This window comes from Rhipicephalus sanguineus, chromosome 1 (genome assembly GCF_013339695.2).
Source record: "Rhipicephalus sanguineus isolate Rsan-2018 chromosome 1, BIME_Rsan_1.4, whole genome shotgun sequence".
NCBI lineage: Eukaryota > Metazoa > Arthropoda > Arachnida > Ixodida > Ixodidae > Rhipicephalus > Rhipicephalus sanguineus.
The window spans coordinates 222,327,757-222,342,853 of NC_051176.1; the positions used below are offsets into that span (position 1 = coordinate 222,327,757).

Here is a 15,097-nt window from a genome sequence, read left to right on the forward strand (position 1 = left end):
AGGTCAGCGGCCCCCATCTTGCTCTAAGAATCCTTCGCCTTGCCAGCATGCCACGAGGTGCAATAATCTTCAGAAGCGCGCGTAGTTCCGCATGTGCTTTCTTTCGCGCCGAGGCGCATACAATGTGCCGAAAGCCATTCCTTTTGAATGTAGGCGAGCAGGTCTGTTTAGTGGCGTCCATTGTCTTTTGTAGTCAGAAGATTCGTTTTCATTATAAAATGAGGCTGTTGAGAAAACTATTTTCGACGAAACAAAGCTACAAATTCACTATTTAGTACTTCAGCCCATTACGCTGACAGCGCTCGATTGAGGTCATAGTGAGGTTACAGTGGCAAGACGACAGCATCTGCGCTATAGTCGCCTTTTTTTCCCCTGTTATCCCTGTGACCTAAATTAATGCGACGCCTAAGTCTCACTATTTAGGGTCACATCAATGGTCCAAGCACCGAATACTGTACCATTGACCGCTGTAGACAGCTGCGATGTTTTGTACAGCACAGTTTAACTCTTATACTAGTATGCACACATTTCTCTCCGGCGACCTGTTTTCAGTGGCTAACCACTGTTGCGTTGTAGTCACTTGGTGCAAGGCGCTTCTATTGGAGCAGATTATTGTGCTCTCGCACTCGGAGTTTTGAATATGCATTCATAATTTTCAGCTATATGTCGATGTCACTAATCCCGTTAATCGGGTTTGGCAATCGCCGGGCGGATTCTAAGGGCTGGCGTCACGGCCCTCCGAAAACGCACCACGAAAGCGCGGACAATTTAGGGTTGGTCCTTTGGTGCGCCAGCGGACGCCGGTTGTGGTCCAAAGACCGAGTCAGAGCCGAGAGTCGATAACACAAACGAAAACGAAATATATTCTCAGTTAAGGCAATACAAATAATAAACACGTGCACACTCGGCTGGTACCAGTTACAACTTCACAATACCATTCAGATGGTGTTTACACAACGGGAGTTAAACAAACAGATCACACGCAACAAATGCAATCGCATGCATTAAAACTATTCAATGACCGTTAAAGTCCTGAATAAACAATGGCGTATCCAGTCCACAATACTTGGACGGTAATCGAATGCTTCTCTTCAAGGAAACACTCACGCCTGCTCCAGCGTTGATCGTCGTAGCTCAACCGTCGTCGTGACTTGTCACGGCTCACACGGCGTCGTCATCCAATTCTTCCAGATCGACGAGCGACTGACCGCACACCATCATAAACACGTCTTCTTTGGCTAACGGAGCCACACTTAGCGTAACTTCACCATCACCGGGCCGACTGACTCGCTCACTGACTCACTACCGTCGATTGCACGCTTTTATCCCTTCTCCCCCGGGTTCTAGAAGCGTCGGGATGTTTCTTCTGCGTGCAGTACAGCTAAGCCTGGGGAAAGGGCGAGAGCTTTCTCGTAGGTTCGAATCGCGGCGGCATCGCTCGCGGATGCGTCCCCCCTTCCTTCTAGAAACATCCAGGATTTGCTGGGCGTTTGATCGCGTCGTCTGCGCCTGGCTCGATTGGGTGAGGAGGATGCGGCGCGCCGGCGTCTTTTGATGCTTGTTTTTTCGTCTTTTCGCGCTTCTTGGCGAGCGGTTCGCGCCGTTCTGTCTCGTAGCAGTTTGAAAGCGGCCTCGCGCGCGGCTTTATAACCCGCTAATTTGTGACACTGCCCCCCACTTCAAGAATATTATCACATAATATTCAAACAACACAAATTAGCGCGCACATACACATAACCAAAAATGTCCCACATACAGAGTCCACGACTCAGTCCACACACAATGCGCGTCACATTCACAATAAAACTCTCAATACAATTCACAGGGCATTTCAATGTCACGACATACGAAAGATAAACATAAGTGCATAAGTACAAAACGCCATCATACATTTCGTATAAAACAATGCGAACGCACAAAACAAAGCTCTTCATTTACAATGCTTATACAATTATATCAATAGCATTGTACACATAAAATAACGCAAGTAACGGGCTTTACTTGCATCGATTCGACATGCGTCTGCTTTGTGCCCCGTCTGTCCACATTTAAAACACTTCATCACGCTGGGGCGTGAGAAGTTGGTCCGACAACTGTTAGCGCGATGACCCACTCGGTTGCCCAGAAAACATCGCGGAACACTCCCCGGTGCACGCTTGTTTTCTTCAGGTGCCGATTTCTCCGACTCCTCGTGAACCTCCTTTTTTACTTTGGCTAGATTCGTGCCACCTTGTGCTTCCAAGAATTGATCGGCCAATTCAAGCATATCCTCGAGCGATTTAGCCCTCCTCTCTTTCAGATACAGCGACAGGCTCGGGTGGCAACTGGTGAGAAATTGCTCTCTGATTAAAAGCTCTCTAAGCTCCCCGTACTCCTGTGCCGTCTCTGAAAGTTCGATCCACCTGTCAAAATAATGGCTGAGCCGCGCGGCATACTGCGTTGCCGTCTCGCCATCAGCTGGCTTTCCCGTACGGAACCGATCTCGGAAGCCTTCCACGGTGAATCGAAATCGCTTCAGCAAAGCAGCTTTCACTTTCGTGTAATTAGCTGCATCGGTAGGTGTCATCCTACCGTACACACTGAGCGCTTCGCCACTCAAACAAGTGCTCAAAGCAGTTGCCCATTGCTGTTCCGGCCAGTTTTGGCTTCTCGCTATCGTCTCAAACCTGTGCAGGTATGCATCAAGGTCATCTTTCCTCTCATCAAACGCCACAAGCAGTTTGCTTGGGTTCAATCGGAAGCTATGATCTTCCATTTCGCTGCTCTCCACTCTAGCCTGGACGGGAGTCTCTATGCGCTGCTGTAAACGGAGCCGTTCGAGTTCCAATTCGTGCTGCCGTTGCCTTTCTCTCTCAGCCATCTGCGCCTCTCTTTCTTCTCTCTCCCTCTCAGCTGCTAGCCTCTCTCTCTCCAGCTCCAGTTTCAATTGTTGTTCTCTTTCTTCCTTCGCCCTCTCAGCCGCCAACCTCTCTCTTTCAAGTTCTGCAGCTTTTTCTTCCTTAGCTCTTTCTTTTTCTTCTTTTTCCTTTTGGCTGACCCACTTTCGTAGTTCGGCCCCAGACAAACCCATCTTCTCACCAAGGGCAACTAATTTCTCGAGATCCATGATGCCCGTCAACGATAACCTAGCCGCGTGCACAAAACCTCTGCCTAGCTTCGAATACCAAAACACTCTATGCACACAGGTTAGCGATAACGCGGTGCAACACACAAAAATCGTTCGCAAGCACTATCAACGTCTCAAGGCTCTTTCTCCCTACTTTGGACACACTGTGCACCAAAAAGGTCCTGTGTCGCGGACGCCAGAATAATTGTCACTAATCCCGTTAATCGGGTTTGGCAATCGCCGGGCGGATTCTAAGGGCTGGCGTCACGGCCCTCCGAAAACGCACCACGAAAGCGCGGACAATTTAGGGTTGGTCCTTTGGTGCGCCAGCGGACGCCGGTTGTGGTCCAAAGACCGAGTCAGAGCCGAGAGTCGATAACACAAACGAAAACGAAATATATTCTCAGTTAAGGCAATACAAATAATACAAACACGTGCACACTCGGCTGGTACCAGTTACAACTTCACAATACCATTCAGATGGTGTTTACACAACGGGAGCTAAACAAACAGATCACACGCAACAAATGCAATCGCATGCATTAAAAAAATTCGGCAGATCCCACGTACCGTTGGAGTCGATGTTATGCGAAGCATGCGGCGGGTAGGTGACTGTGGCGTAACTTTTTTTACTGAGCGACACGTTACAAAATGACGCTAAAGATTTGTATATATTTTATACGCACACATATATATGTTGAAGAGCCGCATATGTGTTATATAACCAGTTGTTTACGGTTGGGTAATGCTGCCAATGGCAATGTTGGCATTGCCAACACCAGAAGCGGTAAGCTGATATGTAGTGCTTATACGTGTCCCGAGAACGCACGCACGTTTCACGAACGCGTGTGCATGTGTGCAAGAAGTTCTTGACAGTTCTTGAACAAAAGTATCATCACAGTGATCAGTGAGTACCAGCAGCTGGTCATTACTTATAGGATCCGGTCGTGATCGTGGTGACGAGGGGTCCATGTGTAGTGAAGTGTGTCGTATAGTAGAGCTGTTGGAATTCGTGGATGCCTCGGTCATTTCGTCAAGACATTGTCTGTCGACAGAGCCGGCGACATGTCAGAAGCTGAAGCCACCCTTCGCGTTGGTGAGGTATAGGCCGTCGAGGCTGGTAGGCCTGGATAGTGCTACGTAGACCAACATCACTGGATGGTGTTTGTCGTATTCGTAGACTACCTGGGCGTATGTGGCCTACGTAGCCTAGTCTACAACGCGGCTGTCAATCAATCTGGCATCATCCTCGGTCAGCATGAGGCCATCGCGCAACCTCGTAAGAAACTAAGAGGACACTGCGTCGTTCTGGTGGACGAAGTGACTTTACGGTGCGGTGATGTGGATATCATATGTAACTTTCGTTACAGTATTCCTCCGGGGTCGAGCAATGCTTCAATATAGCTTGCTGAATCATAGGAATACAAACGTATGGTTTATTAGACTGCTATAAAAGCGGAGCCAACACTGGAACTACAGACGTTAATCTCGTATGACGCCTGTATCGTAGTAGTACACATCGTAGGAGTATCATGTAGTGTTTATTGCTTTTTCGTAAAATTAGATAGCCAGCACCACAACCGCAATTGACGTTGCACCGACATTTCGCCTGCGTAGGCTGTTTTTTCAAACCAGTTTATAGACCTAGCATGGCTCAGTGGTAGAATACCTGATTGCCACGCAGAATGCTTGGGTTCGATTCCTGCCGGGATCCTAATTTTCATTCTTTCCATTCGTTGAGTCGACGCTGCCGACGTTGGTTTTCCTTAACGCTCTTGCATTTCAGTTATCAATGTCTGTTCTCGCCGTTCCTGGGTATATAAACTCTCAATCACCTGTGGCGCATACCCGTACACCGCGGCCCATGGTAAACGGGTATGTGCCACACGTGTCTAGTGGAAAGGGTTTGACGACGTACGCAACAAGATTTTAACGTTATTCATGTCATGACCCGGCAGTCATATTCGTCAACTCCTCTTACCCTCCCATGCAAATTTTCGTCTACACCAAGTTAAGGAGGCCATCATGAGAGCACCTAGACGTAGGCGGCTAGATAGATAGATAGATAGATAGATAGATAGATACGTAGATAGAAACGCTCAAAGTGCCAGAGGTTCGCTAAGAAATGCTTCGCATTTAAAACTATTCAATGACCGTTAAAGTCCTGAATAAACAATGGCGTATCCAGTCCACAATACTTGGACGGTAATCGAATGCTTCTCTTCAAGGAAACACTCACGCCAGCTCCAGCGTTGATCGTCGTAGCTCAACCGTCGTCGTGACTTGTCACGGCTCACACGGCGTCGTCATCCAATTCTTCCAGATCGACGAGCGACTGACCGCACACCATCATAAACACGTCTTCTTTGGCTAACGGAGCCACACTTAGCGTAACTTCACCATCACCGGGCCGACTGACTCGCTGACTGACTCACTACCGTCGATTGCACGCTTTTATCCCTTCTCCCCCGGGTTCTAGAAGCGTCGGGATGTTTCTTCTGCGTGCAGTACAGCTAAGCCTGGGGAAAGGGCGAGAGCTTTCTCGTAGGTTCGAATCGCGGCGGCATCGCTCGCGGATGCGTCCCCACTTCCTTCTAGAAACATCCAGGATTTGCCGGGCGTTTGATCGCGTCGTCTGCGCCTGGCTCGATTGGGTGAGGAGGATGCGGCGCGCCGGCGTCTTTTGATGCTTGTTTTTTCGTCTTTTCGCGCTTCTTGGCGAGCGGTTCGCGCCGTTCTGTCTCGTAGCAGTTTGAAAGCGGCCTCGCGCGCGCTTTATAACCCGCTAATTTGTGACAGTCGACGCGGCCGTCACAGGGGCTGCTGTTTCGGTGACTTCACAGCTGATGGCGAGCGAGCACTGGCGGAAAGCAAGCATGAGATAACAGGCCGGACGAAATCGTAGTCGTTTGTTTCGCCTTACCCGCGGACCCATGTCACAATTTACTATAGGGAGGGCATTGAATATTACCAACTATTTTACACCAGTCTCTCTCTCTCCGTGCGTGCGTGCGTACGTACACACACACACACGCATACCATAAATCTATACAAGCTAGCCAGGTTACCCACGTCCTGCGATTGCGTAATAGTCGTACGAGCATCGTAGTGAATACGGGAGTGGTGTGAATTCTGAAAAGCACGAAAGAGCGTGTGAATAGCGGACTCATTCGTGCCGCAGTTAAACAGCATACCGTAATCCTGCGATGCGCTTTCGCAATCAGTTACCCTGATGAGGCGTCCGCGCATGCGCAGTTAGTTCCGCTGCAGTGTGTACATGGTGCCGACGCTCTGAGCAAACTGCGCATGCCCAAGCTCTGGTGGTCGGCGGCACCCGCTGTGGCGACGTTAGCATATGATCGAAACGCTTAACGGAAGGAAATAGAACTATCGCATGTGCAGTTGGCCCAGTGCTACCTCCCCGTAGGAGCTGTCATGATGGACCTGCATGCGCAGACTCCTCATTACGGTAGCGGATCACGGTATGCTAAAACTGTTTCGACCAAGAAGATTGTATAAAACTTCTGGTGTGGTAGTCCCTGTAGTCGCCAACGAAAGCGATTGAAGCCACCGGCGGCTATGTTGCTAGAAACAAGAAGGCAGGACCACCGCAGGCGGCAGTGGGATGCGCGTGGACTCAAGAAAGCGGACTCAAGCATGGATTTGCACAAACGGGAACTTGCGACTGAGGTCTTAGCCCTCGGTTTCGGTCAACGATGAGCGCACTCTCCACCAAACTAAAGAACACTGAGTAAATGCCCACATGCAGGAAATAGTCGTTTTTGCCGATGCCTTCGCCAAGGCGGGATGCGACGGTTATAAATAATTTAACTTCGCACTCTTGCTCTTTTCCTTTTGTCCTTCGTTCTTTTCTCTCCGACTTTGCCTGTATATGGGAAAGGAGGCTCCTTCGTGCAGACGGGTTGCTGCCATTGCAATCACGCGAGTCGTCGAGCTCCACCCTCTTTCGGGTGGGAGCGGCGCGTGCGCACTGGACGCTGGGCGTACGCGCGGAATCTCGTTCCGGGAAGCGACGGCAAGAGGGTTACGGCCCCGAGACCCGCTCGTTCCCTCCTTGACCAATTCTCCGCACTCTCACTCCTCCCGAGTGCGCCGCTTTCTCGGAACACGACACGCCGCTAAAGCTTTCCCGAAGTGCTCCGCGCGACGACCACAGGTGAACAGTGCGCCATCGGGCCATCATGCTGCTCATCTACCGGAGGCGGCAGAGCTCGCTCGGACAGATGCGCTCAGTTTGTTGCCCAACATCGGGAGTGCAGATCTAGCCGTTGTTTGCGTCACCTACTGGTCTTTGGTTCTTGTTCCTACTTTGAGAGTAAATAAGAGCCTTGAAAGGCAGTGCGGAAGGAAAGCATTAAAGGCGGTTGCGAACAAGTGGTGGGCAGGTTCAACTCCACATTACAAGGTAAGCTGTAAGAAATTACTACGCGTCGTCACATCACAGAAAACCAAAAGTTCACCAGCCGCGGCACCGAGAGCAAAATCCAGCGTGATCGCTTGGTTTCGTTCTCGTGCTTTCGGGTCATTTTTTCGGAACTTTTTAGATGAATGTGTGTAAGGATGAGGCGCCAAATTCAAAAAGGTTCGTACGTTCGCTTTGCTATTGGCTGGCCATCTCCAATAAGCCGAGCATGAGGACTGGCCAGAATTTTCTCTTACGCAGTGATGTAATAGCTGCGCAAATTGCGCCAATAGGCGAATCCTGCTCCGTCCTGCTACATTTTGGCAAAAATCTCGTAACTTGCGCCAAACGTGCGCAAAGACTTTTCGCCGTCTTTTGGAGAAAGACTGCGGGCGCAAGATACCTGCATGTTACCATTGTAGTCTTGTGTGTTCACGAGAATAAACAGGTGAGTGCTATGTATTTAAGTAGCTGTTCGGTACAACCCTGCGGAATAATTTCAACCCGCCCATACCGCATAACCGAGGTTTTCTAATACTAGTAGACCATACTTTAAGATTACATTACTAAGTTCAATGAAATAGTTTTTAACTGTTGTGGATCGAGTTAGAGAAAAGTACTAGTTGGTGCAAGTAAAAGATTTTGTAGGACAACAATGTTACTTGACTTATTGGTTAGAGTGAGCAGTACGTCCACGGAGAACAGACCGTTTCGCTTTAGCTCATTTGTTTTAAAGAAATTGTAGTACTATTTGTTCCAGTTTACTTCCAGAAGATTTTATGCAGGACCCTTAAGTTTTAATGACATACAATGGGAATACCTTACCAACAATTCCACGTGCTGCAGAGGTCTGCGAAAGTTTGCTAAGAAAGCATGGTATCTCGGTATATCTCGCCTGGGCTTCTCGACCACGGCAGCAGTAGATGCTACAGAGCTTGTCAACAGTGAACACTTACCCTCCCATCTCCGCAAATTTCATGGAGCGCAGATTAGATTTCAAGCACAAAGGACAAGTTACTAAACAATGTTATTAACCGCCCATGAACCAGGATCCTATCGATTATGTCAACAAAGCACGTCGGCAGGAACTTCACACAACGAAGGCCTATGTTCTGAAAGCACAAACGCAATCAGAATAGTACCTTTGCGGCAAGAAATGGGACGCATGAAAATTTAAACAGCTTGTGCTTCTAGTACTGTAACTAAAGCATCGGGGAAAAGCTGATTCATTTTCAAATATGAAGCGAATTCCTTGTACGTCTTAGGTGGCCTAAGGTCATGGGACTAAAAAAAGTGACTGTCCACAGAGGAACTAAGAGCGGTGACCTAATTTCCTCTTTAAGAGTATTATAAGTAAACATCCTTGCATGTGTGCATAAATGGATTTCGTTAAACATGCGGTACAACTGCTCCGGCTTAGATACATAAATATTTGCCTTCGAAAATGTGTGACAGGTAACTGCTCCAAAAGGTGGTTATGCTGCTCCGAAGTGAGGTTTCAGCTGCTCCAGAAGCTGCGCCGAAATGGCTTCGGTCAATCGCATCACTGCTTACGAACAATTCTAGCGTAAGAGCTACTCTGACAATGTGAGCCCCCATGTGCTGCGGCAATCCTAAATAGTATTTATTTGCAGCCCCGGAAAAATTGCCCTTCGTTCCCCCACTCCCTTCCCAAACCACCGATCACTGGCACAAAGCAGGCGTCGTGATATGTCGTTCCGAGACAACCTGCACTGCATGTGATGCAATTTTGTCAGTTATATGATATTATTCATGACGACATTAACGTCTGCACTGAGCGCTGGCCTCAACGGAGAATGAAATGTGGTTGTTCTAAATCCAAGAAAGAAAGAAAGCGATAAGGTTTCCGCTATCATTTTACTCATTTGTGGGGCCACGTTTGAGTTCGCAATCGAATGACGAAACTCAACCTGCATGGAGAGGAGGAGAGACAGCTTCTGTCGTGGAAGTCGTAGTGTTATGTCAGTCAAGCGGGAGTTTCGCCGTCATTAGGTCGCTTGTGAGTCAGTATTCATGGTCAACTTTAAAACGTCTCAGTACCGCTGCAAAGGCAATTCAAGTTGCAAACGGTATTTTGAATCCCCAGTTGTAAGTTTTGCAAATACGAGCAATCGCGTAAATCCTTGACCGTATACCACTCAAAATGAAATACATGCGGCTTTGCTGTTTTGGCATCGCGAATATGATCTTGCTGTATTTAGGTGCACTCAGTAACGTTGCCGAACAGCAACGTGACAGTGATATAGATTTAGGTGACTGACAAATTATAAGTTATTGTCCGATGGAACGGAGTTGTTCCCCGTATACGCACGAGCAGCATGGTGAATATTTTTTAATGCGATGATTTGGGGCAAATACATGCAGTAATTAGGCTTCCCTAATTTGTAGGAGCGAACAAAGAGCCCTTTTAAAACAGGAAGGAAGGTGTAACTAAAAAGTGGCAAGTTGTGTGGGGAGAAGCGTGCTTGTACAATTGCGTTCGCTTTGGGATTGCTGATGTGGCGAGATTAATGATAGAGCACGTTAAGGCAAGAATAGCGTAAGGACGAAACGACAAAGTTCTGACGCCGCCTCTTGTCGTTGCCGAATGTTCCGATATGATCTGGCGTATTTGTCTTTTTTTTTATTGTATTTTCATACCAAGTTTCTCATTATTTTTTTCGGTGACTTACTCGGAATTGAGTTTCTTGGGTCCGTCCTTCCCATCATGCCATCGTCATGTAGCCGCCGTGATAACTAGGCCACCCCTTCACCCGACCAGCTTGTCAAATGCCCTTCCACCAGTGCAGGGTAGCAAACCTCCCCGCCCATCCTTGCTTCTCTCTTACGGCGAAGAGAAAAGAAACTTGCACGGTGGTGTTTTTGCCTCAATAAACAGTCGAGAGCCGGACGTGCTTTTGAAAAATAAGCCGTCGCAATTTTTATTTTTTTGACTGCGTTAAAACACTGCGAGGAATATATGGCGAATACTATTCGCAATGCCTGCAAGTCCAACCTTTGCTCATCGGGGAGATTGGCAGAGGTCATCCAATTACAAGATACGCTTGTGTTTATTGTCTCAGAGCGCACATTCGACGTCTTTTCTGCATTCCCAATCACCACTTGGTCCTCTTGTCTTCACAAAGACCTTGAAAAAACATTTTTAGGAGCCATCGTCAATCTTTAATGCATTATCAGGATATTCACCAGCAGTGAGGCTTTCATATTAATCGCGACGTCTCGACAATCCACAGGGGCACCTTACGATACCTAGGATAACAAACAAGCGGCGCTGCTATTATTACATGCGACATAATACTCGGACCAAAGACAGACTTGTAGTGGTGTGTCGGTCTTTTACGCCAGATCCTCAAGTGCAGTTGTCAGTCAAGTTCTCCCTGTCTTTCCGTTTTTCTTCTCCTCCTCCTCTTCCAGTTTCACTTCGAAATTTAAAATGTCGCATTTAACAACATTTGCGACGGCAGAGCTTTCCGCCGTGAGAGTTGCTGTACAGCACATCTTACAAGAGCGCCCACGCAAATGGGTTATATTCTGCGACTCAAAGGCAGCCCTTAAAAGTTTGGAGTTTTTCCTATGCAACAGCTCTCATGAACAATTAATACAGTAATGAGAAATTGTCACAAGATCAAGCAAAAGGACACAACATAATATTTCAGTGGCATCACCAGCAATTACTTTGCCGACGACGCATGAATGAAACCTAAGGGTCCTGATCACACTGTCAATGACTGACGCTGCAGGAAAGCCTGATTTTCTGGCTCGGACTATCACACGAACTTGTTTGTCGTATGGTAGCTTTCAATATTGTCTCCTATTTCTTCAAAGCGGCTACTGCAATCTTAAGTTTCTCACCCTAATGCTACTTCATTATAGCACCTCCGCCTGGGGTTTGCATTTGCGAAGGTATACTCGCTACATCAAATGGCCGATGCGGTGTACACCTACATGCGACTCTTGCGTGACCGAAGAGACCCTGGAACACGTCCTGTGCGTTTGCGCTCGTTGTAACACCCAGTGGTACCCACTCCAGATATCCGTAAGCCAACTGGTCTCGAGACAGTTTTCAGAAGCAAAGATTCTTGGACCACGGCAATATGACGAATTATACACTGTTTGAACCATTCTGTAACAATGGGTACTACGACAGCGGAACCTCCTAAACGATCTGCGGGGCTCGAATCCTGTCCAATAACTGATTCGATGAACTGGGAAGCAGACCTGTACACGTTACAGAAAAGCCAGTTAAATTATAATTGCATCAGTAAAAAATTTAACTAATTGCAGTTATTAATTATGCCTCTCGAAATTAACTGATGAATTACTAAAAGGTAATCTGTAGTAATTAGAATATAAATGTGAAGAAAGTAAAGTGGACGAAAAGATAACCTGCCGCCGGCAGGGACCGAACCTGCGACCTTCGAATAAGGCGTCCGATGCTCTACCACTGAGCTACGGCGGCGGTCATCTCCCCGTCCACTTTATAGGGTATATATGTAGATTGAAACTTAGGAGTGTCAGTCAGCGCCAGTCTCAGCCATGGCGGCGAGTGTGGAACACTCTTTTTTCTGCCTTTATGACGTCACGTAGCACGTGATCTATATACGAGCAGGCAACTGACCAATAATCCCTCGCATACTACCTGAAGGCATCATGTCTGCCAGGACGAGACCCTCGCCATGAATAAAGGAAAGGAGATGATTTTTCTAAGGGCTCGTTTATCTTTGTTAGACACAATATTAATGAGAACTAACGGACTTTACTTTCTTCACATTTATATTCTAATTACTACAAATAACACCCCCTATACTTTCCTTGGCATTGCTGTCTGTTAGAGCCCTTAAAAGTAATCTTCTTTCCTTCATTAAAAGGTAATCAGTTACATTTATGCCGCTTCCAATTTCGGGCCAAGCATTAATCTGCCTGGTCAAACCAGAGAACTCGCTTTTTAACGCAATTTTGCAGCACGTTTAACGGATCACACTAAAATATCCCGCAATTAGGCAGTACCGCGTATCGTACCGGATACCTTGTGCCAGAGAGGCGAGTTTTTTAACTGCGATGCTGCGTGCGCAGGTCTTTAGGGCATGAATAAACCTCCGCCATAATAATGAAATACTCATACAAAAGACAGAAAATGGCAGTTGCAGTTACGTAGTGCCTCGCACCAATTTTCTTGTAAAACATACGGCGTGTTTGTGCAACGTCAGGGCTTGCATGTTGTCACAAATTAGCGGTTTATAAAGCGCGCGCGAGGCCGCTTTCAAACTGCTACGAGACAGAACGGCGCGAACCGCTCGCCAAGAAGCGCGAAAAGACGAAAAAAACAAGCATCAAAAGACGCCGGCGCGCCGCATCCTCCTCACCCAATCGAGCCAGGCGCAGACGACGCGATCAAACGCCCGGCAAATCCTGGATGTTTCTAGAAGGAGGGGGGGGACGCATCCGCGAGCGATGCCGCCGCGATTCGAACCTACGAGAAAGCTCTCGCCCCTTCTGTAGCCTCGGCTGTACTGCACGCGGAAGAACTCTCCCGACGCTTCTAGAAACCAGGGAAGAAGGGATAAAAGCGTGCAAACGACGAGAGTCGAGTAGTGCAGGCAGAGTAGTGCAGTCAGTGAGAGAGTCGAGACAGGAGTCGAGAGGTCAGTGAAGGAGTGGCCCGGTGATGGTGAAGTTATGCGAAGTGTGGCTCCGTTAGCCAAAGAAGACGTGTTTATGATGGTGTGCGGTCGGCCGATCGTCAATTTGGAAGAATTGGATGACGACGCCGTGTGAGCCGTGACAAGTCACGACGACGGTTGAGCTACGACGATCAACGCTGGAGCTGGCGTGAGTGTTTCTTTGAAGAGAAGCATTCGATTACCGTCCAAGTATTGTGGACTGGATACGCCATTGTTTATTCAGGACTTCAACGATCATTGAATAGTTTTAATGCATGCGATTGCATTTATTGCGTGTGATCTGTTTGTTTAGCTCCCGTTGTGTAAACACCATCTGAGTTATATTGTGAAGTTGTAACTGGTACCAGCCGAGTGTGCATGTGTTTGTATTATTTGTATTGCCTTAACTGAGAATATATTTCGTTTTCGTTTGTGTTATCGACTCTCGGCTCTGACTCGGTCTTTGGACCACAACCGGCGTTCGCTGGCGCACCAAAGGACCAACTCTAAATTGTCCGCGCTTTCGTGGTGCGTTTTCGGAGGGCCGTGACGCCAGCCCTTAGAATCCGCCCGGCGATTGCCGTCCCCATTAACGGGATTAGTGACACATGTACGCATAGTCTCCACGCCACGTCTTCCCACGACGCAACGAATTTTCAGTGACATTGCAAACGCCAGGGCTCAGAAGGCGAACTTGTAGAACAAAGATTGGGATCTATCGATTGCAAACGAAAACCGAAACCAAGGCTTGCCGAATGCGGCACGTGCCGACAATACAGGCCGCGCGACTCTGCTGTGAGCGTGATGAAACAAATACGGTGCGCTGATGTCTGCGTGTCGAAACATGCGATCAATTAGGCTACCAATGAGGCTGGCAATGAGGGTGCCAATGAGGCGTCAATGAGTTTATTACAGAAGACAAAGTAAATGAATTACAGCGACCGTTACCGAATAAAGTTATGTATCAATTACAAAAAAAAAACAAGAAAATGTAATTGATTACAAGTAATAAATTACATATAATCGGTTACGTACAATAAGCACTCTCGGCAGCAAGATTGCGGAAAGATACCAAGCGAACTTCGAAGCATTCAGTCCTATTTCTCAGCGCTGAAATCTGGGGCTTCAGCGGGTTGAACGCTCTCGTGGAAGAGCGCAGGACGGAAAAGTCCACGCTTATGTGGTCAGAAAACTAACGAACAAAACGACTCTCTAACAAACCGTGTAATTGAGTTATATCGGTTCTCAATAATGAACAATGTTGAACTGAAAGGAATTTGTTTGCGGGGCGAGGATTGTAAGGCTATCGTGAAAGCCATAGATACAAAGGTATTGTATCACTGTGTTGCCAGTGATTCAGACATCGACATCATTCATCATGCATGTGTCAAATAAGGTTTCCCAGTATAAGAATATCATTGCCCGGTTCTTTTCAAACGCAAAAAAAAGTTCCCCTACAAAACGCGCGAGCGCGTGGCTGAACACGAAAGATCTCGGATTTACTGGACCTAGAATTAATGCCGTCATTGCGAAAAAGTATTTCACTTGCGAAGACGCACGTAATGAATTTCCTAAATAGTAATAACTTTTTCCATCCTTCGCAGCACGGCTTCCATGAGGCTCTCTCATGTGACACTTAACTACATTTCCTCACGAGCTTTACTCAAATCTTGACACTAACACTGTAACCGATATCATTTTTCCTCACTTTGCGAAGCCGTTTGATAAGGTAGCTCAACGATAAGTATTAAAGCTTTTTCACTTGAACCTCCACGTCAACGCCCTACCATGGATGAAATAATTTCTTAGTAAACGATCATAGTCCGTCAGTATTCTGAGTTCCTTCTGTAACATCAGGCGCACTCAAATGGGCAGTTTTAGGTCCCC

At 47.5% G+C, this 15,097-nt stretch overlaps 1 protein-coding gene and 1 non-coding gene across 2 annotated transcripts in view; one reads left to right on the top strand and one right to left on the bottom strand.

Moving 5' to 3' along the window:
* The first annotated feature begins 7,253 nt into the window (after positions 1-7,253).
* The window catches only part of LOC119381634 (transmembrane channel-like protein), a 59,843-nt gene continuing 51,999 nt past the window's right edge, over positions 7,254-15,097 (top strand). The window contains 1 exon segment of the mRNA XM_037649411.1: positions 7,254-7,532. The gene's annotated coding sequence lies outside the window, so the exon portion shown is untranslated.
* On the bottom strand, positions 11,938-12,009 carry Trnar-ccu (transfer RNA arginine (anticodon CCU)). Its single transcript has one exon. It is a non-coding gene; the product is annotated as a tRNA-Arg (tRNA).